Source organism: Bombina bombina, chromosome 6, assembly GCF_027579735.1.
Source record: "Bombina bombina isolate aBomBom1 chromosome 6, aBomBom1.pri, whole genome shotgun sequence".
Taxonomy (NCBI): Eukaryota; Metazoa; Chordata; class Amphibia; order Anura; family Bombinatoridae; genus Bombina; species Bombina bombina.
Window position 1 is genome coordinate 702492532 of NC_069504.1, and position 26855 is coordinate 702519386.

The window sequence follows — 26855 nt, forward strand, 5'->3', positions numbered from 1 at the left end:
CCTTGTGGAGTGATATGGTTAATACATCGCCATCTAGGGAAATATTCGCTATCTTCCCAGGCGATATTTTAAAAGTATTACCATCAGAGCCACTAAACGGAGTCTGATCATCTATTTGTAGAATAGTGATTTCAGGTACAGAGTTATTCCTGAAATGAATCTCCACAGCATCTGGTTTCTCTTCCACCACGTCACGTGGTCCACGTGACAGCTATGTCGGGTGCGAGATATACCAGATTTTTCATAATTGATAGGCCGTTTAACTTGTGACCAAATTACATTATTTATGCAATCAATTATGGTGCTTAATCGCTTCAGGAGATCACTACCAATAATTAAACAATCAGTTGGCAGATCCACTATAACGACAGGGTGTCTTCTGACCCTGTTCCCCAATTAAAATTTTAACCATGCAGTACCGTAAACTTTTAGGGAGTCACCCCCAACACCTATTAGAGAACCGTCAAATTCTCTTATTTTAGGTTTGTGGGGTGTTAGCTCATTTAGCTGTGTGTAGTACCTGTGGGATAAGATAGTTGCCTGTGACCCAGTGTCAATTAATCCCCTGATAGGGTTGGAGACTGAATCTTGCAGCTCAACTAATACATAATATCTTCCTGCAGTTTCTACCATTTCACACATAAAGTTGGCGTTATCATACATTTGTGGGCTTCGCCACGTGTTACCTGAGTTTGCTATGCTTTCTGATGCAGAAGAAGCTTCATACCTACCGGTCTCCTCTATGACAGGACCAGCTGGATTCTTGCATACTGCATCTGTGGAAACAAGGTTAAGAGAGTGCTGCAAAGGAAGAGGTTTGTTAGTTTTTCCCGGATGAGGTTGCCTGTCATCACAACTAAATTGTCCGTTTCCGGTCTGTGGGGAGAGAACATGATTAGCATCATTGATATTTATTACTACATTTTGTATATCTCTCCCCTCCCCTTTAGGTGATACTGCAGTATTTATGACTGTGCCTGTGGTCCACTGCTGACCACTGGCTGTACCCCTAAAAAAGTATTGTTTGGTTGCTGAGCCGTAGATTTTTTACTCATATTAGCGATTTGTTCGCTCAACCGATTTAACTGGGTAAACAGCATATCTACCTGATTGTATAAGTTACCTCTACCCCTGGGCCTATCTTTTGGTGCCCCATAATAATGATTCCTGGACCATTGGGTTCCCTCAGAATCAGGGCCGCTATTTCTATTCTGGCGTGGTTGCCCCTGGGGTTCAGCTTGTTCAGCATTAGTACTTTGGGGAGCATTATATACCTGGGGTGTCTGGTTACCCTGAGAATATCTTCGCTGTCTATTGTATCTACCCTTGCGTGGATACCAATTATTTGGTGAGTATTCTCTTTGTGAGTAATTATTCACCTGATTATGTCCCCCACTTTGGTTATAGTCTCCCTGTGCCTCAACCTGTTTAGGGGGAGGGGCAGAGTTAAACCTCTGTGGAGATGGCCTGTTTTGACTGGCCACCTCCGCATAAGTTTTCTTTTTAGACTCCAAATTGAGGGGGTTAGGTGACACCCTAGTTTCTGCTACAATTTTGGGTTTTGACTCCTTTTTCACCCCCTGTTCACTGGACTGCTGAATAGAGTATAACTTTGTACTCTCTTTGATCAGCCATTCCAATGAGCAGTCCTCATCAAAATCTCTAGCTAAGTTCATTTTGATGGGTGTAGGCAATGCTTCAAAAAATAAATTTACAAATTCTGAGCCATCAAATTTGGGATTATCTTCAGCCATACTGTACGCATTTTTCAATACAGAAAGGAATTCGATTGGACTCTGATTTGCACGACACTTTAAACCATATACCGCTATTTTCGCGGCAGTTTTAGTGCGATATTGCCCGAATTCTTTTCTGCATTGTCGTTTTATCCCATCCCAGGAATGAATATTCATATCCTTTAGTGAAGCAAAGAATTTGTGATGTTTACTGTCAAATACCCAAGGCAGAAATTCAATTTTCAATTTCTCACTTGTAACATTCATTATAGCTAACGCATTTTCAAAAGCCTGTAAATGATCAATTACAGATGTTGTTCCCTTATTGGAGAATACAGGTACTGCGCGTTGTACGAAGGTTATTATTTTATGGGAATCATAGACTTTATCAGACTTACTTTGGGCTTCTCTGTTAGAGTTTCCCTCCCCCGCACCAGCTGCGCTACAGCAGTCCTCTGGATTTACATCATGAGGGGATTGTCTATTTGGGAAATCTATTTCTGACCCGTTAGGGGTCATTTGTCTATACTGTTCCATATATTTTTGTACCTCGTCCCTGACGCGTTCGCTAAAGGAGTTAGCATTTTCTGCATTATTCTCACTGTTAATATAAGGGTTTTCATTATGGCGATATGACCTTTTTAAATCGCTTAATTCTCTCTGGCTTTGCGCAAGCTGTTTATTTAAATCTTGTATCTGTGCGAGTAAGTCAATGTTATGCTTATCTAAGGCGGCTAGGTTTTGGGCAAATTCATCCATTTTATTTTTGGCTATTTTTAAATCCTCTTCGCGTCTGCGTGAGGAACGAATACTCTTTTCTAGCTCCTGTATTTGCAATCGTTTGTCTGTGACACAAAACGAGATTTCGTCAATAATGTATATTAAAAGTGGCCAAGATTTTAGTATTAGTTCCTCTCGCTTTTTGGGAGTTTTGCATTGATTAATCATGAATAATTCCTGGAAGAATTCATTCTCTTCATTCCACATATTATTATTAACGTTAATATTTTTAGCTCTAGTTTCAAGCATATCCACAAAATCATTTAATTTACCAGCAATATTTAACTTTCCTTTAATGTAACTTAAGATATCTTTCTTAAGGACCTGACCTTTAGTAATAGGTATGGTAATGGGACCATTTTCATCGCTATGTATAGAATTAAATGAGTCACTTCTGGCTACAGACTTTATTATATTGGTTTAGTATTTAGTTGAATTAAAACGCTAATACAATTTTTGCCAATAAAAAGTGAGAAAAGAAATTTATATTTAAAAAAAATATATATATATTATTAATTTTGAAATATGAAAAATTAATATTTCGAAATATGAAATTAATATTTTTGATTAACTTTGAAAATATGAAAAATTAATATTTTTGATTCATTTTTAAATATGAAAAATCAATATTTTTATTAATTTTTCAAAAATTAATCTTTAATAATATTTCAAGATATTAATATCAATCTCGAAATATGAAAAATATTTCAACCCTTCAAAAATTATATCTTCAAAATATTAATATTGAAATATTATTATTTTTTTTTTTTTCTCTTTTATAATAATTTCTGTTTACTACAAATATATTATATCAAATATGATGAAAATTAATAAATCTCAAAACAGTGCCTCCAATTATTATGTCAGTATATTTATGAAAATCTTAGTAGTGCTCTCTAAATAATGTGTGATTATATGGCAGGGAACATATTTAACAATCTTCCTTTAGACTGAACCCACAATCAATATACTTCTACTAAGACAACAAATAAAATTAATATAAATACCTGAACTCTTTTATTTAGTTAATATCCATGAACATTTTTGAAATATATTTGCAATATTAGAATATGACACAAAATTTATATGCGTTAAAACCAACTCTTAAGATATGCTATGCAAAGTTTATACACGCTTATTTTTAAAACCAACCTTTTATTCAGACTGCATTTAAAATATTACAATGAGATCTAAAATAGCAGCTAACAAACATTCAGCAATATGATTTACAGTGCTAACTTAAACAATAGGATAATATATATATTCTGCTATTTAACTGCAATTTATCCTAATACAAAATTAACTTACAATATCAGAACTTGCACAGATGAGTTACTTAACAAATCAGTTACAGATTTAAACAATATGTAGGCTGTGACTACCAATTTAAAATACAATATACTTCACCAAATAAACAGCAATCCAGTTTCCAATGTTTCTTAACAGATCCAATTTCACCTCAGAAATTCAAAATTTGGGGATAATGCATATGGAGTCCAATAGTAGGTGTGTGCTTTAATAATAACTGCCTTAGTTATTCCTTCTGGATCAGCCAACAACCACCTTTTGTTCAGTCTCTATGCTGGGGTTTAAATCATCTGATTTCACCCCTCCCCGTTTTTGATTTTTATCAGTCATTGGTGAATATTGGAAACGCCCACGGCCTTGTCTTGGATTGGTTCTTTGCAACTGAACATGGATTGGTTTATTTGGTAAATGTGTTGTCAAGGAAATGCATTCTTTGCAACAACCAATCATCTCATGGCTGCAATTTCGCATCATAACACTAGGTGGCAGCAGGCATACAAACACAAACAAATACAGCAAGACCATTTCTAAACATTTTTAAGCAAGTTAATTATTTTCATAAAATGGTTATTTAATCAGATTACACTCTCTGCATTAATCATATATAACCCCAATTACAGATGGTTAATATTAGGTTATTTTTTCTGATTATTCTGCTACTAAATAGCTTATATTATTAACATTTTATTATATTAAGGCAATTTAATACTGCTAATTATTAGCTTGAAATGCATTACAATTTTATCAGTATCCTGGCATTTATATATAAATAACAGCCTATTTTTATATTTCCAGATTGGTAGTATTTAAAACTCCTGATATACTGCATTCATCCAGATATAGCATGTTACATTTATGTTTGTATTTCTTCCTGAATACATGAATCCTGTCTATGTAGATCTGAAATAAAAATAAATGTTAATAATCACTTCTCTTCAGGTCCATAAACATCTATTCATGTTCTTAAACACACAGAGGCTAAGATATTCATGCTTTCAAAATATGCATGTCTTGTATTTATTTTCCTAGTATATTTTATTTGAAATCTAAATACAGTTGTTGGAAACATGTAAGTCATGTATTTTCTCTGTTATCTTAATGTCTTCACTGCCCTTTCAGTAACTTTAGATTCACACTATAGCATTTGTCTTTTGTTTCCCAAGGCCTTCACTGCCCCACATGGGGTCAATCCATGAGTAGTTGTAAAAGTCTTAATACAGCATATTTTCTGTTTAGCTAGCAGTGCAGACGTGTATTTGATGTTTAGGGATAACTAACACCTATGTGCATAAAAGCTGTTTCCCTATGATTTTGACCAGTTCCAAGGGGGTATTTCAGACGTCTCAACTCCATACACCACATGGGGTACAGAGTGCTATGAAATTTGCACTTCCTAATTAAGAAGCAAATGTTTTATTGTTCCCACTTTAGCTAGGAATTTCTCTTTTAAAGAAATTTTTATTAGTTTCCTGTGTAATTGAAGAAGTGGGGGAGAACCAAACTTGTCTGATAGAAATGAGTCCTTTCTGCTGACCAGTTCAGATCTGAATAAATATAATTGTATTGTATAGCCTTAAAATATATGATTAAAATATATATATTTATTTACCCCACATATACCTTGACAACTTTTCTATTTGTTGACCGTCTGGGACCAAGGCTTTTTTTGCATTTTTGCGGTGTTTATGTTTAGCTGTAATTTTCCTCTTACTCATTTACTGTACCCACACATATTATTTACCGTTTTTTTCGCCATTAAATGGAATTTCTAAAGATACCATTATTTTCATCATATCTTATAATTTACTATAAAAAAACTTTGACCCCCAAAATCTGTTCCGCATCTATAACCACAAAAAAACTCCTATGCTAAACAGTTTCTAAATTTTATCAAAAGGTGAGGAACAATAATGAAAACAATTGATGTATATTTATTATATAGGTCTTCATAGGGAGCAGTGCTTAAGCATGAAACTGATTAATACTAAATAGACATAAAACACTGATATGTGAACTGTGTCAGAAAAGTATGCTTCTATACACTGTTTTTAATTGTCAGTTGCACTTTAGTGCTAATAGCAGAAAAAATAATAATAAAATATTTCTTTTATTATGTATTTATTAAAAAAGACAGCTTAAATTTGTGTTGATCTGCTGCCCTCACATAGGTTAAAAACACATCTCCTTATAGTTAGTGTTTGTTATAACGGTATATATTAGGTGGCGTGAAAATAAGATCTATGAGGTTTCGATCTTGTTTTAGATTTTTGGTGTATTTATTAATACACTTTGCCTTATTGATGGCTTGTTGGTAAAGTTAACCTTTATTTCTTATTGTAGATTTAAACCCAATAAAGCTTACTTCAAAATCAATATTTTTGTGTGCTCATATGAAGTTCAAGTGGTAAGCAAGACTAATTATTATCACTAATCAGTTGATAAAGCAGTTATATTATTTGATAGAGGTTTTCTATTATACTGCTTTGGTAGTTATTAGAATAGTTGCGGTTGAAAACAAAAATATGCAACAACCTTATTTTTTTAATTATGTTCAGTCTGTCTCTTTAAATAGTCCTGTTGATATATAGCTTAGTTGTCTTTTTAATCATTCAGGATATATTTGCCTACAATTCAGATGCTATGCACATGAATTGTAGTTACTTATAGGTAAGCAATTATTATTATTCATCACGAAATGCACGTAGCTATAGTGGTTATACAAATATATAGAGACTGAGACGTTGGTATCGTAATATTCAATGTTTTGTCTTTGCTTATCCCTGGTAATTGTGCTCTTGTATTTCAGTATAGAAACATTGAGCGTATGTACGGTTTGTGCTTATTGTCACTTAAATAGTTAAGCTCAGTAGCCATTAGTAACAAAAATACCGCTTCTATAACATTATTTGCTCGTTTTTTTATATACTGTCAGTAATCTAGCACATAAGTCGGGTGAGACTGCCACCCGCTTGCCGTATTCAGCATTGCACCAGCAGCTCACAAGATCATACTCGATCTGGTTGATTTCCGGCGATGTCTGTCCGCCTGCTCAGAGTAGGCGGACAGGTTATGGAGCAGCGGTCTTTGTGACCGCTGCTTCATAACTGCTGTTTCTGGCGAGTCTGTAGGCTCGCCAGAAACACGGGGCATCAAGCTCCATTCGGAGCTTGATAAATATGCCCCAAAGTGTATTAATAAATACAACAAGATCTAAACCTCATAGATATTATTTTCACACCACCTAATATATACCGTTATAACAAACACTAACTATAAGGAGATGTGTTTTTAACCTATGTGAGGGCAGCAGATCAACAAAAATTTAAGCTGTCTTTTTTAATAAATAAATAATAAAAGCTATATTCTATTATTATTATTTCTGTTATTAGCACTAAAGTGCAACTGACAATTAAAAACAGTGTATAGAAGCACACTTTTCTGACACAGTTCACATATCAGTTTCTAAATTTTGTCCTGAGTTTAGAAATACCCAATGTTTACATGTTCTTTGTTTTTTTTTGCAAGTTATAGGGAAATAAATACAAGTAGCACTTTGCTATTTCCAAACCATTTTTTTTTTTCAAAATTAGCGATAGTTGCATTGGAACACTGATATCTGTCAGGAATCACTGAATAGCCCTTGACATGTATATATATATATATATATATATATATATATATATATATATATATATATATATATTTAGTAGACAACTCAAAGTATTGATCTAGGCCCATATTTCACCGCCAAATGCGATCAAATAAAAAAAAAACGTTCACTTTTTCACAAACTTTAGGTTTCTCACTGAAATTATTTACAAACAGTTTCTGCAATTATGGCATAAATGGTTGTAAATGCTTCTCTGGGATCCCCTTTGTTCAGAAATAGCAGACATATATGTCTTTGGCGTTGCTTTTTGGTAATTAGAAGGCTGCTAAATGCTGCTGCGCACCACACGTGTATTATGCCCAACAGTGAAGGGGTTAATTAAGGAGCTTGTAGGAAGTGTGTAGGGTTAATTTGATCTTTAGTGTAGTGTAGTAGACACCCCCAAGTATTGATCTAGATCCATTTTGGTATATTTCATACCACCATTTTACCGCTAAATGCAATCAAATAAAAAAAAAACGTTAACTATTTCACAATTTTAGGTTTCTCACTGAAATTATTTACAAACAGCTTGTGCAATTATGGCACAAATTGTTTTAAATGCTTCTCTGGGATCCCGTTTGATCAGAAATAGCAGACATATATGGCTTTGGCATTGCTTTTTGGTAATTAGAAGGCCGCTAAATGCCGCTGCGCACCACACGTGTATTTTGCCCAGCAGAGAAGGGGTTAATTAGGAAGCTTGTAGGGAGCTTGTAGGGTTAATTTTAGCTTTAGTGTAATGTAGTAGACAACCCAAAGTATTGATCTAGGCCCATTTTGATATATTTCATGCCACCATTTCACCGCCAAATTTGATCAAATAAAAAAAAAGTTCACTTTTTCACAAACTTTAGGTTTCTCACAGAAATTATTTACAAACAGCTTGTGCAATTATGGCACAAATGGTTGTAAATGCTTCTCTGGGATCCCCTTTGTTCAGAAATAGCAGACATATATGGCTTTAGCATTGTTTTTTGGCAATTAGAAGGTCGCTAAATGCCGCTGCGCACCACACTTGTATCATACCCAGCAGTGAAGGGGTTAATTAGGTAGCTTGTAGGGAGCTTGCAGGGTTAATTTTATCTTTAGTGTATAGATCAGCCTCCCACCTGACACATCCCACCCCCTGATCCCTCCCAAACAGCTCTCTTCCCTCCCCCACCCCACAATTGTCCCTGCCATCTTGAGTACTGTCAGAAGGTCTGCCAGTACTAAAATAAAAGGCTTTTTTAAAAAAAAAATAATTATGTAGCTCTGATGGACCCCCTAAGCCCCCAACCTCCCTGATCTCCCCCAAACAGCTCTCTGACCCTCCCCCCATTACCTATGTGCCGCCATCTTGGATACTGGCAACTGTCTGCCAGTACCCATTTTGCTCCAAAATAAATAAAAATGTTCTGTAGTGTAGCAGCCCCCTCTCTCCCCCTCCCAGATCCTCTGATCCTTATTTTTCCCCTCTCCCTCCTTCCCATTCACTTTCATTGATGGCAGTGGATGCTACACAAGCGCCCCATGCAGGCCCCCTCCCACACGCTCCTGGCACCTGGCGTGTACATTGCACATAGAGGAACCAGATGCCAGGTAGCGATGGGCCGCCCACCCGCCAATGGTCCCACCCACCAACGATGATCGATTGGCACCAACTGCATTGGTTTGTAAAAAATTGGTATTGCAGGATGCCTCAACATCGAGGCATCACTGCAATACCATAAAAGCATCTGGAAGCTATCAGGATCGCTTCCACCGCTTGAAAGACCAGAGGATGTGCCAGGAACGTCCTTGGTCGTTTAGGGTGTTTTTTTGTAGGACGTTCCTGGCACATCCTTGGTCATTAAGGGGTTAAAGTGAAAGTAAATTTTACTAGATCTCAATACTACTATAGTTTACTTGATCATCAACAAGTTCAGTCGCTAAGTTGTTTTTTTAATCTTTTAATGTTTTCGAAATATTACTGTAAATGCTATCTTACACTTTGGTATCTTCCTCCGCCCCCTTGCCTTCTTCCGGATTCATTGTTATTACTCGTATCAGCGGTCCCACCCGCTGTATATGTAATGAAGCGTGCTAGTACTTATTTATGCGCATGTGCTATCCTACGATCTCCTTGCGCTTAGAGAGACTGACAAAGAGACTGACAACATTCTGAGTTAGTGGCATGCGCATTAACAGAAGTTGGCGTATATTGAAACTTGTTAGACGCCAATGGGGGAGCTGATCGGTTAGATACGGCTGGAATCATCACCGGTAATGAAAACATTTTTTTGGTGCGGGTAGAGGATCGGCGAGTGAATTGGGCAAACAGAATACTAAAAATAAACTATATGGAAAATGAGGCGAATAAAATCACGAATTAAAGTAATGTTTATTTTTATATATATTTTAAATCTAAATACTGGATAACCTGACTTTACTTTCACTTTAAGCCGTTTCCACCTGTTGTGAATAGTTATTTTTTCACATGTATCACTCCCTCTAGTGGTCCAAAAGGGCCGAAGTGAAAAGGACCAGACTAGCAGTGAAAGACAGAAAGGTAATACAAGCGATGTCTAAAATACATTTGATGTGACAGCCACTTACTTACCTAAGACAATCCTGCTACTGGATAAAAGAAACACTATTTATCACACTTGACACCACCTTTGCAGGAGGCGTTACAAATATAATGAACTGTGCATGTTGATTAAAGACCGATACAGCTTTGGAAACATTGTCATATACTTGTGGCGGATTTGTATCCTTAAGAGCCACTATTGCTTTATCCAAGATGGATCATACAAATTAAAGCTTGAAAGAATGGTTGTTACAATTGGAGGTTACTATTACTGCAAATACATATACAGTGGGATTATGGTTGTGTTATATACTTTTTATAGATGTTTTGTTAGGTGCTTCTTTGAGAGGTTTAATAAAGCTGTTTGCCTTTTTTTCTAATTAGTGTTTACATCCTTTGTGGTGTGGGGGAACAAATAATGTATTATATATATATATATATATATATATATATATATATATATATATATATATATATATATATATATATATATATATATATATATATGTACATATGTGTGTATATATATATATATATATATATATATATATATATATATATATATATATATATATATATATATATATATATATATATATATATATAAAATACATATATGTATATATATATTTACATGCATATACATCTTTAGAGATATATATATCTCTATTTTAAAGCCCTTTGCCTGCCTTTTTTTCTGACACCTGAGACCTCATATCTTTGAGCCCTTATAACTTTTTTGTGCAATATTTTTGTTAATCATTTTTATTAGATGGTTTTATTATTAGTGTAACTGTACTTTGTAATGTATTTTTGATGTGTTTTGTGACACTTTTTTGTTTAGCGAAAACAGTTAACCAGAGCTCTGAGGGGGCGCTAACCTGACGAACTTTAACTCAATCGATCGTGTTTACTTGAAGCGGAAAACCCTACGCACGCAAACACCCGTGATATACACCTTATCACTAGCACGTAAATGTTAGCACGCCACTCATACTCTGACCCTGTGTGTTTAGAAAATGTTTATGAAAAGAAAAATTCTGAAAAATGACCACCTCATAAATCTTATGATTGCCCTATTGAGCTTTTGTCAGGTGCTATTGTTCCTTTTAGCAGGATTTTTCCACTTTTTTTTATCATCAGCCTGAATTTAAACACCTTAAGTATTATATTGAGGAGTATATTGCCAAGGGATTTTTTTTAATTTGGATATTTTTATTAAATTTTGAAAAATTAAATTAACAACAATAAAAAAAAAATAACAGTTATACAGAAATCACTATCATGACATACGGATAGGCAATAATCATGTAAAATTTTAAAACTTTAAGGGCAAGATTACAAGTCGCACGAGCGCACATTCGCCTTTTATGCAACAATCCTTTCTGCGTTTGAAGAGCTGTAGTTAACAGTTGCGCAACACGAAACACTTCAAAAATACATTACAAAGTGCAGTTACACTCATATTAACACTGTGTAATAAAAATAATTTTCTAAAAATATTGCACACAAAAGTTTTATAAGGGCTCAAAGATAGGAGATCTTGGGTGTTAGAAAAAACAGGGATTTTACATTGCCATACATACACATACATAGAGAAACATGGATTTATATATATAGAGATTTGTTTAACTATGGAGATAATAAAAATATTTCACATTACAATCTTATGCACATTAAACAATACCTCAGAGGGATTTTCAAAGAGATATTCGCATATAGATCTCGATATATCTAGACATATTTATATTCCTATATATATCTCGCTCTAATAGATATATATAATAGATATATATTGATCCAAAAATCATCACATATATTATATATAATATATATATATTATAAATAAATAGAACATATTCCGTTACAAAAACATTTTTGCAATATGAAATATTTGCATTTTCATATACACTTTTTGAGGAAAATACGCCATGGGCTTTGCACAACTGATTAGGTTTTTTTGTTTTTTTCCATTTGTCTTCTCCATTGACTTCTATGGGGAATACGTGAACACGCACGTGATTTGGCTGTTTGGATTACGGGCTTAACGCGCACGCAAAATAAGTTATTTAGCAATTTGTAATAGCTGCATACACCAAATACGAAAAAAGCCATAACACGCGCTGTGTTTTCACAACTGATTTGCCGCGCGACTTGTAATTTTGATCAAAGGGTTGGAGAATTCCACAAGCAATATTTTATTTTCATCGGTCAATAACAATATTTTTTAAGGGTTATTTATTTTTTTAACAAATTTTTTTTTAATGTTCAGATCCCCAAGATTTACACTGTTGGAAATGTTAGGCGATTACCTTTCCAATGGTGGGTCTTGGGGGGTTTGTAGCTGCTTAGATGCCTGAGATACAGGCTTCTAAACAGCATGCCCCCTGCTCCTATACTTAACATTGTTAAGTATAAATAAAGTTGCGCAATGACGTCATCACGTTATTGCACGTGATGTCAACGCGCATAACATGAAGCCCCAGCGATGCCTGTCACTATGCAGGCCAGATCGCCGGGGTAGGAGCGGGTTTGAGCCCCCAGATCCCCCTCAAGGTGGGAGAGTGCTAGTGATGGCTCTGAGCCGTAAAATGGAATACAACAGCAATGAGATCACAATAAGTAATGTCCAGATGAGTCACATAAGATCTTGGCTGCTCTCTGGATAACCGCCAAAAAGATAAAGATGATTCCTAGGAGAGGAAAATAGAGGTGCCTCCTTGTGCACTATCATCAGGGTAAAGAAATACTAGTAAGGAAAAAATGCCACTCACTAGGTAAAATGACACAATTGTGTCCAGACAGCAGGCCGAGACTTCTGAGCCGCTCGACTGACTCCACTTTTGGCAAATGCGGCAGGTCTCGTCTAGGCTACACACCAGACTGCTCACAACCCTCGGTTCTCTCATGAACGGCCCCTTATTCCAGACTCCTTCATCTTCATCGAAAGCACTTAAAAAAAGAATATGCTGCTACGAAGCAAGTACCAGTAAGCAGACCCAGGATGCCAAAGGGGAGTTTCTCCTGAAGCAGCTGGGTGGCTGCCCTAAAAGTGCTGTGGATCTGGTATGCAAACAAATCCAGAAGGTAACATAAACATTTATTGGGGTTAAAAACAACAAAGTGTTTCTTGGCAGCCAATGCTGTTTCATCAGGCTGTACTAATACAAACAACCACTCTTTATTTAAATAGCTATTGCTCCAATAGGAAGGGCAAGTATGGATATACCACCCCTTCCCCTCATGAGTAATAACAAAAAGGTTCCGCAAACTATGACAATGTAAACATCTGAATAGACAGGCACCTATGTGTTCTAATATCCCACACAAGATGGGAATTCAAGCTATTTACAAGTATTTGAAAGGGGATTGGTATGTACCATGTTTACAAAAACAGTTTGTTTTAAATTAATAACTTTTATATTGGAGCATAATTATTTTATGTTCCAAGATCAATTATTTTTACAAATAAAAGGTTCGGCCATGGGGACCAGATTCACCCCGAGTTTCACTAATCTCTATATGGGTATAATACCCCTTATTGGGCCAATCTGGTCTACTATGGATGTTTCATTGATGATCTGATTTTTATATGGAAAGGTGAATTCCATTAACATGGGTCTTACTTTTACAAGTTCCATAAAGATGCAGTCTACCTACTTGGACCTAATGTTGTCATTCTCTTATGATGGATCAATTATATCACAATCTTGTAATGCTTGTGGGATATTTCCCTATCAGACCAAACTTGGCCAGTAGTCTTCTTATTCCGACGTCAAGTGGAAGGATAAGGAAATATCCCAGAACAAGAGAATAGATAAGTAAATGAGGCAACAGTACTCACTGTCAGTATATAGCCAGGTTATAATACAATTTATTTAATAATTATTCTTTAAAACAAACCCCCAATAAAATGCATATACAAAACAATTAAAATTAATATAAATTCCTAAATTATTTGTATTAAAGTTATAAACACATTGAATTATATTTATAGTAAACCAGATTATGAATCAAACTATACAAGCTTAAACTGTTACAATATTCTATACAAAGATCATAAAATATACCTTTACAAATTACCTTATTCACAATAATCTCCCAAATCAGAGTTGAATTAAAATATCACAATGAGATACCAAGGTATGGTTTGTTAATCTTCCAGACCAATATAATTAAGCTGTTTAGCCCACAAATGATTCTATATAACTCTAATTAAAACACCAGAAGCTATATATATTCTTAATGCAAACAGCCAGCTTATATGACTAGCTAAGACTACACAAGACTATGGATATACGCATAATATACAAAGTGTGCCACTGTATTATATATACTTAACAGTTTCACTTTACCCAAATAAGCAAATGATTATTGAGTTTCCAGATTTTCTTGTGGGTCATCTATGGAGGGTTTACTCACAATTCTCAAAGGTATAGACCTCATGAATTGTTAATCTTTTTTTGTTCAAGAAAGTGTCCCCAAAAATGGCAGAGAATATACTTGGCACCAAAGCCTATGTATGTTTCTCTCCAAAAGTTAATGCTTCTTTGAGTCTGTCTGTATCCTTCCCTCCTAGAGTGTGTGACACCCTTTATTTTAATCATTCCCACAAGATTTTGATAGGCCCTTACCGCTGCTTGTCTCTGATTTGCCCTCTGATCTGAACATCTCATAGGTTATTTTGGGAAACGCCTCCCTGAGTATCCAAATGCCTTTTGGTTGTAATACCATTTTTGAACTATAGGTGGCAGCAGATAACCAGAAATGCAGTTTTACCATCAATGCTGCTACAGTTTAATATAGATTCATATATATGTTTACAATGTATTATATTGTCTAGTATTAATAAGTTATATGTTCCATGTGTAGTGGACCACGTCACACCACTCATCCTGAGCATTTCAAGACCAGATATGATATATATCATTTAATACACAAGTAATTCTTATACATTTAAAATATATGGGTATTTAAAAGGATTTTAACACTTTTAGCATGGATCCAATTAATTTCTCAGCCATCATCTTAACATCACATACATACCTTGAGATTAGCAATCATATGTGGTTTCATATTTATTACTATCCCATATAAATATTTCATATCTGCATATTTCTTGCTGAGTGTAAAAAACACATGACACTATTTAAAACACAAACCACATATGTACTTATTAGATGCCTGAAAAATATAAGAATATGTTATCCATTAAATTTATTACAAACCTGAAATGCATTTCTCAGATCCATGGATGTGTACATTTTTATACAGTATTGAAAATTATCCCAGTTGTATTTTAAAATGAATTTAACAGCTACAATGCAATATACAGTATGTTTCTGCTTGGCTCAGTACAGCTGTGTATCTAACACCACAGGGGTAATCAGCTCTTGCTATTTTTCCCATTTGAGACGTATGTCTGAGCTTCGTGTATTCAAACACAGCAGGGGTAATTCATTTTTTAATATGCTTAAACCTTAAAGAGATTTTCCCAGACCTAGCAACTGTTCTTTACAGGGGTCTGAGTTTATTACCATCTTGGGCAGGAAATCAACTTTAAACAGAGCTATATCATGAACATCTTGTTGAAATAGATTGCCTTTTTCTAATTGAACCAAATGTTTATTCATTTGTTCTCATTTGGATGTACTGTACTCAGGAAAAAAGGAGGGTTGGGGCTGGTCTGCTATGAGACCAATTCACTTCAAAATGAAATATTAGATTCTATGATACATCTGTAGTTTATTTAATGCTACTCACAGATACCCTGACATAATTTTAAATAGATGTAGGACACATGTATTTGAATTGGCTTAAAGTCAGTGGTACTTGGTGAGTGTTTTGACACTATGCATCATAGACAGCCTTCTATGAAGAGAGTCCGTTATTTTATTTGAGCCCTTATGCTCGCTAGCTAGGCATCTTTAAACTACAATATGTCTAGTGTATTTGGGGATATGATATTTCATTCTCCCTCTATGACTTATAGTTGGGATCTAGGATGGTACGCCCGCAACTGATTAATATGGACCCATTTATCCGTAAAAGTATTGTTTTTAGGGATCCTAATTTTATAGGCGACTGGAGATATTTTGTCAATAACGACGAAAGGACCATTCCATGATGGAAGAAATTTCTTCTCCTAAACCTGATCTCTTCCAAAGTTATAAAGATAAACTTTATCATTTATTTCATATTCCCTTTTGGACGTTTTGAGATCATAATAGGTTTTAGTGGCAGTTGCAGCTTTCTCTAAGTTCCTTTGAGCAAATACAAAGGCATATTGTAGGTGCTTCCTTAGGTTCTCCACATATTGATGCCTATTGGCAGCGTTTATCAAGTTCTGGTCTGATGTACGGTACAGTAAATGCTGAGGTAGAACCATTCTTCTACCAGTCATCAATTCAAAAGGTGACATCTTGGTAGCATTACTTGGAGTTGCTCTTAATGCCATTAGGACTAGAGGTAATTTTATATCCCAGTCTTTACCTGTTTCATTCACAAACTTTTTGAGGATTCTCACAATGGACTGGTTGTAATGCTCTACACCACCACTTGAGGCAGCTCTATATGCAATATGGAACTTTTTTTTTTACCCCTAGTATTTTCCACATCTTGGTCAAATCTGGAAAACACGTAGTTGATGAGCAATGCTGCGTATGTTTCAGCACTATTGTTAGGTGCACTGATGCACTCTACTCATTTAGTGAATAGGCACTGTTAACATGTATTTGTTACCTCTAGATGACCTAGTTACTGGACCAATAAAATCAATTTGGATATCTGACCATGGCATTACCTCCCCCTTTTCTGCAATGGCGCTCTATGCGGTGGTGCAGTGGGTTGCAACTGTGGACAGATTAAACAACCTTGACAATAGGTTTGAATATCCTTCAACATATGCGGCCAGAAGGTATAGTGACGCAATATTTCATACGTTAATTTGGCACCACGATGGCCAGATGTGGGAGCATCATGGGCATGTTGAAGCATGAGACCCTTGAACTTGATGGGTACTACCCATTGCTGGATGCCAGTTTTGGAGGTTCTAATTAACAAACCATCCTGTAACTTGAATTGTGATTTGGATTTCATTAAGATTCTAAGACCTTCCTTACCAATACAATCATCTTTTGAGATGGAGTTGCCTTCAGGATCTTCTATGAGTTTATAGAAGATGCCTACAATGGGGTCTTCTTTTTTACTAGTGATCAGGTCCTCACTAGGAGAATCCTGACTCCATTGTACCAAGTTAGGCTCACTCTGTTGTTTAGCCTGGTTTCTGGTAATGGCTTCTACCTGAACTGCACCCATTAGGTGGTCGATATTAAGGAGTTCTCCAGTTATGGCTCATTGTTTGGCTAATGAATCCGCAAGATCATTGCCTTCCTTATCAGGACCTAGAACCTTGGAATGACCCTTAGTCTTTTTCCAGTGTATGGTTAAATCATTGGACACCACTAGATTATTAATCTCGCAGAACAACTTGCCATGTTTGACTGGTTTGTTGTTAGTTTTCTGCATGCCATTTCTTTTCCAAGTTGGCAGGTATTCAACAAAACTGTCACGCACGTAATTTGAGTCAGTAATGATCACAAATTCATGAATACTGTATTCAATAGCCAACTCAATGGTTTTTAGAACAGCAGTTAGTTCTGCAACCTGACTGGATCATGGTCTAATGTTGAAACCTACAGAAATATTTGGGAATCCATTTGCCCAAGTTATGCCAATGCCAGCAACTAATCTGCGCTCATTATCAATAGTGGCATGGTAAGAACAACCATCAACAAATACCCAAGGTAAAGTCTGACAATGGTCCTCGTATATCTTATACGGGGAAAGTAATTGTTCCTCCAGGAAATCATCTTCTGATAATTCTTCCCCATGATACTTAGCAGTACAGTTGTGGAGCTCAGTGAGCCCCTGTGCCACTGGATTCTTTTTATTCTGCTTGTAGCGAATTTCTAAAGGCCAGCCTTGTAAGGAAAGAGTCCAAGCGGTTATGCAGCTATTAGACAAATTCCCATCTCTTATTCTCTCACTTTGCAGATATAGCAAAGGCTGGTGGGCCATTTCTACAATAATTTTCTTGCCCTGTATATAGCTGCAGAAATTTTGTAGAGCCCATACAGTAGATAAGAGGGCTTTTTCACAATCGCTAAATTTTATTTCTACTGGGGATAGAGTTTTGCTCGCATAAGCAATGACTTTGCTTAAATTATCATGCTTTTGGTATAAAACAGCACTCATACTTATATCTGTGTAACCTGTCTCTAAGAAGAAAGGTTTACCACCTTCAGGGTACGCTAAGCAAGGTGCTTGAGTGAGTTTTCTCTTCAGCTCTCTGATGGCTGTCTCTTGAGCCTCACTCCAGTGCCATTTCACATCCTTCTTTAGAAGAAGTAGTAGTGGTTTAGTTAATTCTGCATAATTATCAATACATTTTCGAGAATAATTAGTCATACCCAGGAATGATCTCAATTCTTTTAAGTTAGTTGGGTTTTTAGAATTTATTATAGCTTCCACCTTTTTCTTCGGAGGATTTAACCCTTCAGAAGTAACTTCATGTCCTAAGAAGTTTACACGAGAGCGGCACCATTGAGCTTTTTGTAGGGATAATTTGACACCTGCCCTTTTAAGTTGGCTGAGGACGTGTTTAAGTTCTGTGATGTGTTTTTCAAAGTCTGTGCTTTTGATTAAAACATCATCAACATAAGATAAGGTCCCCCTTTCCAGTGCATTAGGCATAGCCTTGGCATGAATACAGCAAATTCATGTCCTGAATTTATGTATCCAAACGGGAGCCTTTGGAATGCATACTGGACCTTTTGGAACAAGAATGCAAGCTTATACTGGTCCTCTTCATGTACCTTTATGGTCCAATATCCCTGTGCACAATCCATGGCAGTGAATATTTTGGATCCCTGCATCTGTGCTAGGCACTGGTTAATATATGGCACGGGCCAGCCAGACATGACATGTACACTCGTTTGTTTAGCTGTCTTAAGTCAGCACACAAACACCATTGTCCATTGGGCTTAAGAACACCTAGAATAGGATTGTTATAAGAGCCATGTACCTGTCTGAAAATACCTCTTTCTTCCAAGTTCCTTATAATTTCTGCAAGAGAATCATATGAGGCTAAAGGAAGTCTGTATTGTTTAACAAAGACAGGTGGTGCATTGGGATCTGTTTGGATTCTTGCAATGTGCAAGTCTGTAGTCCCACAGTCATAAGAATCCCTAGCAAAAATATCCTTGTACTCCATCAGGAGTTCTCGTAGCTGCCGGCGTTCATCATCACTGGAACAGAAATTAGCTAAAGATATTTGCTCTTCGACTATTTGCTGAAACCCTGGAAAGATTTCAGGCTATCCTATGTCATAGGCTTCCTCCAACCTAGAGGTGAGATCCCCTTTATTATAATTTACATTGCCCCCATGATTCTGGGTATTGGGGTATTCTTGCTGTTTGATCGGCTGATCAAATACTAGAGAGGCTTCTTCAATTTTACAGATGCCTTCCTCTGAGCTGAAGGGGTAAATAGTCCCTCTGGCATAGATGCAAAGGATTGTTCTATTAATTGTTCTTCAGTTAAGTATCCTTCAGGTATTAGCCCAATTACATTATTTTGGAATCCAAAAGTGTAATAACTTGATTTACCAGAGGAGTGTGGGTCATTGTTATACCCAGATTTTGCATTCCATGGGAGAGGCAAATTAGTGTTTCAGAAGTTTTTAATTTCTGACCTCTCTTTACCTGTAAGGATAAGAGGAATTTATCAGCCCCAGCAGGGATTACAACATTGTTAGACACCTGCATATTCACAGCATATGGTAATTGCTGATTTGATTTCAGGGCTGTATTTTCATCCTGAAATACTTCAGGGTCTCCCTTTAACCTGCTCCAGAGGCAAGTGTTAATCGAATCTATTTGTATGGCATATCTATGTAAGAGATCATTGCCAACGTATATTTGATTATGGGGAGTGTTTAAAACTAAAAACAGGTGCTTCACTGATTTATTACCTATGGATATAGATAATAAACACTTAGCTGTGATGTTATAGCTTTCAGACTTGTCATCCAGGCCGCGGACACAGTGGTCTCGGGGAGAAAGATATTTAATTACCTTAGGTTCAGAGATTTGCGCTAATAAGCCTTCGCTTATATAGCTAGCTTCCTGTTTTACATTCAATTTAACATATTTGGTTTTACCAAGGTCATGCACTTGCATAGGGATAAATAGATCATCCTTAACTCTCTCAATTCCTGCAAGGTATTGAGTGTGGCCTCCCCCTTGTGGGATTTTATGATCCCCCTTGTGGAGAGATATGGTTAATACATCGCCGTCTAAGGAAATATTTGCTATCTTTCCAGGCGAAATTTTAAAAGTATTACCATCAGAGCCACTTAAAGGAGTCTTATCATCTATTTGTAGGATAGTGATTTCAGTTATAGAGTCATTCCTGAAATGATTCTCCACAGCATCTGGCTTCTCTTCCACCACGTGATAGTTATGTGGGGTGCGCAATATACCGGATCGCTCATAATTAATAGGCCTTTTTACTTGTGACCAAATTACATTATTTATGCAATCAATTATGGTGCTTAATCGCTTCAGGAGATCACTACCAATAATTAAACGATCAGTTGGCAGATCCACTATAATGCCAGGGTGTCTTATTACCCTGTTCCCCAGCCTTAGTTTTAACCATGCCATACCGTAGACTTTGAGAGAGTTACCCACAACTAATATTAGTGAACCATCAAATTCTTTTATTTTAGGTTTGTGGGGTGTTAGCTCATTTAGCTGTGTGTAGTACCTGTGGGATAAAATAGTTGCCTGAGACCCAATTTTAATTAATCCCATGATAGGTTTGGAGACTGAATCCTGGAGCTCAGCTAATACATAATATCTCCCTGCAGTTTCTACCATTTCACACATAAAATTGGCATGATTACACATCTGTGGGCTTCGCCATGAGTTACCTGAATCCGCCATGTTACCTGATGCAGAAAAATTCTCATTCTTACCAGTCCTCTCCTCTATGATAAGGCTGGCCGGGTTTCTGTGTACTGCATCTGTGGAAATAAGGTTAAGAGAATACTGCAAAGGAAGAGATCTGTTAGAGCTTTCAGGCTGAGGTTGCTTGTCATCACAGCTAAATCATCCATTTCCGGTCTGTAGGGAGAGAATATGATTAGTACCATTATTGACATATATCATTTCATTTGGTATATCTCTCCCCTCTCTTTCAGGTAATACTGCAGTATTTATGACTGTGCCTGTGGCCCACTGCTGGCCACTGACTGTATTCCTAAAAAAGGATTGTTAGGGTTCTGGGCCATCAAAGCTTGACTTATATTAGTAAATAGTGTACATAATTGAATAACTTGCGTACTGAGTTGGTCCACTTGAATGGACAAGCCATTTTAACCCATGGACCGATTTTTTGATGTCCCAGGGTATTGATTCCTAGATCCTTGGGATCCCTCAGAATCATAGCTATTTCTCCTATTTTGATGCAGTTGTCTTTGGGGTTCAACTTGTTCAGCGTTAATATTTTGGGGAGCACTATTTACTTGGGATGTCTGGTTACCCTGAGAGTATTTTCGCCACGTTTGGTATTTACTTTTACAGGGATACCGATTATCCTGTGAGTATTCATCTCTTTGGGGATAATTATTTACCTGGGTATGCCCCCCATTTTGAGTATATTCTCTATACGCCTCAGCCCGTGTTGGGGGAGGGGCAGAGTTAAAACTTTGTGGGGATGACCTGTTTTCTTGGGCCACACTCCACATAGGTTTTCTTACTAGACTCCAAATTGAGGGGGCTAGGTGACACCCTAGTTTCGGCCACAATTTTGGGACTGGGTTTTGATTCCCTTTTAATTCCCTGTTCACCGGACTGCTGAATAGAGTATAACTTTGTACTCTCTTTGATCAGCCAGTCCAATGAACAGTGCTCATCAAAATCTCTAGCCAAATGAAGCTTGATTTGCACGGGCAATGCCTCGAAAAATAAATTTACAAATTCTGAGCTTTCAAATATGGGGTAGTCTTCGGCCATACTGTACACACTTTTCAGTACAGAAAGGAATTTAAATGGGCATTGATTCGCACCACATTTCAAACCGTATACAGCTATTTTCGCAGCGGTTTTAGTGCGATATTGCCCAAATTCTTTTCTGCACTGATTTTTCGTTTCACTCCAGGAATGAATATTCATATCCTTTAGTGAAGCAAAGAATTTGTGATGTTTACCCTCAAATACCCAGGGCAGAAATTCAATTTTTGACTGCTCACTAGTAACATTCATTATGGATAAAGCATTTTCATAAGTTACTAAGTGGTCAATTATAGAATTGGTTCCCTTGTTGGAAAACTTAGGTACTGCACCACTTAAAAATGTAATTATTTTAGGGGTGTCATATATCTTATTAGATGTATCTCGGGCTTTCCTAGGGACCTTATTTTTGGTACTGGTGTGTTCCTTATCTGCCTTTTTACTATGGGGAGAACCCTTACGCATAGTAGTATTATGGGGGCTATTTAGGTAGCTAGCTCTGCCCTCTGACTCACTACTAGAGATGCCCTCCCCCTCCTCTGAGGTATAGCAGTTCCCTGAATTTATAACATGAGGTGACTGTCTATTTGGAAAGTGTACTTCTGACCCAATAGTGGTCCTTTGTTTAAATTCTTCCCTAAATTTATGCAGTTCATTTCTGATGTATTCTTTAAGGGAGTTAGAATTGTCTGCATTATCCTCATTGCTAATAGATGGGGTTTTCATTATGATGATACAGCCTTTTTAAACCACTTAATTCTTTCTGGCTTTGTGCGAGTTGTTTATTTAACTCTTGTATTTTGGCTAGTAAATTTAGGTTATGCTTATCTAAGGCGGCCATGTCTTGCTTAAATGTAACAATTTCATTTTTGGCCATTTCTAAACTCTCTTTGCACTTGCGTGATGAGCGAATACCATCATCTAGCCCCTGTATTTGCAATTCCTTTTCTATAAGAAGTGTAGACATTTCGTCAATAATGCATATTACAAGGGGCCAAGATTTTAGTATTAGTTCATCTCATTTTTTGAGATTTTTGCACTGATTAATTTTTTTTATAATTCTTGGAATAATTCACTTTTTTCATTCCACCTTCGATCATCAATAGCAATATTTTTAGCCTTAATTGCAAGCATATACATATAATCATTTAATTCACCCGCAATATTAAACCTCTTTTTAATGTAGCTGTAATAGTAGCAATTTGAACAAGCCTTTAATTTTGTGTTGTAACTCAGAAACAGCAATTGCCTCAAAAATAGATTTGTAACATTAAAGAAGCTTGATGAATTAGTTGTTAATGCTTCTTATAATGTTTTAATATTTGCCCAATAAGTGTCAGTTTATTGACTTCATAAACTGTATAATACTATCAGGGCAATTGTAAACGCAAACAGTTCAAATTAAGAAATAACGTAAATTATTGTATTCCTTGATTAGGCAGGTATAGTTCATCAAGTTATGTGAGAATAACGAATAATAATGGATTAAATAGTTCTGACCTGAAAACCCAGGAGTTAGATACTTGTGTCCGTTTGCTATGAGCAGCAGCGTGGTACTCACAGGGAGAGCGGTTGTTGGCTGCAGCTGATGACGTCACCGCTACTCGCTATGCTGTGTCTGAAGTGGCTTGCAAATCCTGTTACCGTGTAACAGCTTCAGGATGAGATGTCGAGTCTGTTGATTTCCTTGCAATAGGTGAAATATTCCAGTAGTGGATTAAGGTAGTAGTGCTGCTTAATGTAGGGATACAAATAATAGATATTATCAGTAACTTTTAGGAACTCTTTAAATAGAAATTTAGAGAGGCTGTTGGAGAGTGTGGAAAACTCTCAGAGACACGCTTGAACTGTGAATCCTTTCTCAATTAACCAGCAATGAGTGCTGGGGGAAGTGCTTGATATAGGAAGAACTTAAAGGGACAGATCATTAGTAAGCAGTAACCCTGACAGAGCCCCCCACAAAAAGAACCACAGCGAGGTTCAAGGCCTGGGACGATCAGGGTTACGTCTATGGAAGAGAGAGATCAGACGTGGAGCAGATATGTTCGAGGCAGGCTCCCAGGAATCATCTTCATGTCCAAATCCTTTCCAATGTACCAAATAGAAAAGATTCCCATGACGGAGTCTAGAATCCAGAATGCTATGAACCTCATACTGCATATCAAGGTTAGCAGAAGGTATCGGGTCTGCTGATGTAACATTTGATATGGGTAGGTTACAAGGTTTGACAAGAGACACATGGAAAGTCGGATGTATCTTGAAAGTTGATGGCAGTTGGAGTGTGACTGTTGTTGGACCATTTACCCTGATGATAGGGTAAGGACCCAAAAAGAGTTTACCTAGTTTCCTACAAGGATAGGGTATCTTGAGGTTCTTAGTGGAGAGCCATACTTGTTGTCCTACGGAATATTGAGGACTAGGTCTGTGGCGAAGATCGTAGTACCTGCGTTGTGATGCTTGTGCCTGAAGAATATGTTCACGAATCGAAGAAAAGTTGGCAGAAATGTCGTTAACTAGATCATTCACCTGAGGACATGGGGTATCAATCTTCGGAAGTAGAGTGAAATTTGGATGTAAACCATAATTTATAAAAAATGGTGATGTGCCAGTTGTGGAACTCTTATTATTATTATAGGCGAATTCTGCTAGGGGCAAGTAGGAGGCCCATGAATCTTGTTGGTGAGAGCAGAAGCATCGTAGGTACTGCTCGAGCCACTGATTCACCCTCTCCGTCTGCCCATTCGTTTGAGGATGGTAGGCAGTGGTGAGTTTTTGTTCTATATGCAGAGCAGCACACAAATTTCTCCAGAACTTAGAAGTGAATTGGGTTCCACAGTCACTAAGTATGGTTTTAGGAATTCCATGCAATCTTACAATGTTTTGAATGAATAATTCACTTGTGATCTTGGAAGTGGGTAGAGAGGCAATCGGTGTGAAATGTGCCATCTTTGAGAATAAATCGGTGACAACCATTATAGTGGTGTAATTAGAGACAGGTAAGTCCACGATAAAGTCCAGAGATACCGCCTCCCAGGGTACTTGTGGTACAGGTAAAGGCTGTAAAAGACCCGCAGGAAGTTGTTTAGAAGGTTTGGAGGTTGCACATATAACGCATTTAGATAGATATTCTTTGAGATCGAGGTTAAGAGTAGGCCACCAAAAAGAACGCTTTAGTAAATCCAAAGTTTTATCCCTTCCCATGTGTCCAGCAAGGGGGGACTCATGAACTGTTTTCAAGATTGAAGATCTAAGATTTGGAGGTATGTATAGCTTCCCGTCCTTGCAGAGTAAGCCGTCAGAATTGTAGGTAAGATCTGTATGAGGTACTGATGGGTCAATAGCAATAGCATCTTTTAACACTGTAGTTAGACTTGTTATAACACCTATGATAGAGTCCTTAGGGACAACAGTAGTAGGAATGCATGGTATTATAGGTTTAGAACCTTGTCTAGAGAGGTCGTCAGCCTTGCCATTTTTAGTACCAGGCCTGTAGGTAATGATGTAATGGAAACGAGAAAAGTAAAGACTCCAGCGTAATTGTCTGGAGGATAGGGTTCGATTGGACTGAAGATACTGCAGATTTTTGTGGTCAGTATATATGACGGTTGGTTGTGTTGCGCCCTCAAGCAAGTGTCTCCAGTGATCGAAGGAACACTTTATTGCAAGTAATTCTTTCTCGCCAACTGGATAATTTAACTCTGCTGGTTGCATCAATCTAGAGAAAAATGCGACCGGGTGTAAGGGATCTTTGAACGATTTCCGTTGAGAGAGGATTGCCCCTATTGCGAACTCAGAAGCGTCAACTTCCAGGATGAATTGCTTTTCTAAATCCGGGTATTGGAGAATGGGTGCTTTAGTGAATTTATTTTTTAAAAGATCAAATACCTGTTGAGTATGGCTTGTCCACCTGAAAGGATGATTCAATTTGGTAAGTTCAGTAAGAGGTTTGGTAATAGCAGCAAATCCAGGAATGAATTTCCTATAATAATTTGAGAAGCCAAGGAAACGTTGAACATCTTTCTTACATTGAGGAGTTGGCCAGTTATGAATAGCCTGAACCTTGTCATCTTGCATCTTGATTCCATCAGGAGAGATGTTATAACCCAGGAAAGAGATATTATTTGATTCAAATATACATTTTTCTAGTTTAGCGTATAGGTTATTTTTTCGTAACCTAGTGAGAACCTCTCTAACATGTATTCTATGTTGATCTAAATTTTGTGAGTAAACTAGAATATCGTCCAAATAGACAACAACATATACATCCAAAATATCTCTGAAAAGATCATTGATTAAGCATCGGAATGTTGCTGTGGCATTGCACAGACCGAATGGCATCACTGTATATTCGAATAGCCCATATCTAGTCCGAAAAGCAGTGAGCCATTCGTCGCCAGCTCTCATTCGTATAAGATTATAGGCACCTCGAAGATCCAATTTCGTGAAAATTAAGGCCCCCCCGTAATCTTTCAATTAATTCAGGGATCAAAGGTAGGGGATACCTGTTTTTTCTGGTACGCCTGTTCAATTCCCTGTAATCGATAATTGGTCTTAACGTGCCATCTTTATTGGTGACAAAAAATATGCCTGCACCTGCAGGAGAGGTACTAGGTCTTATAAAACCTTTTCTGAGGTTCTCATCTATATAATTTTTAAGGTGTTCTAATTCTGGTTTTGAAAGGGGGTAGATATGTCCATAGGGAATTGAAACTCCTGGGAGTAAATCAATGGGACAATCATAATCCCTATGA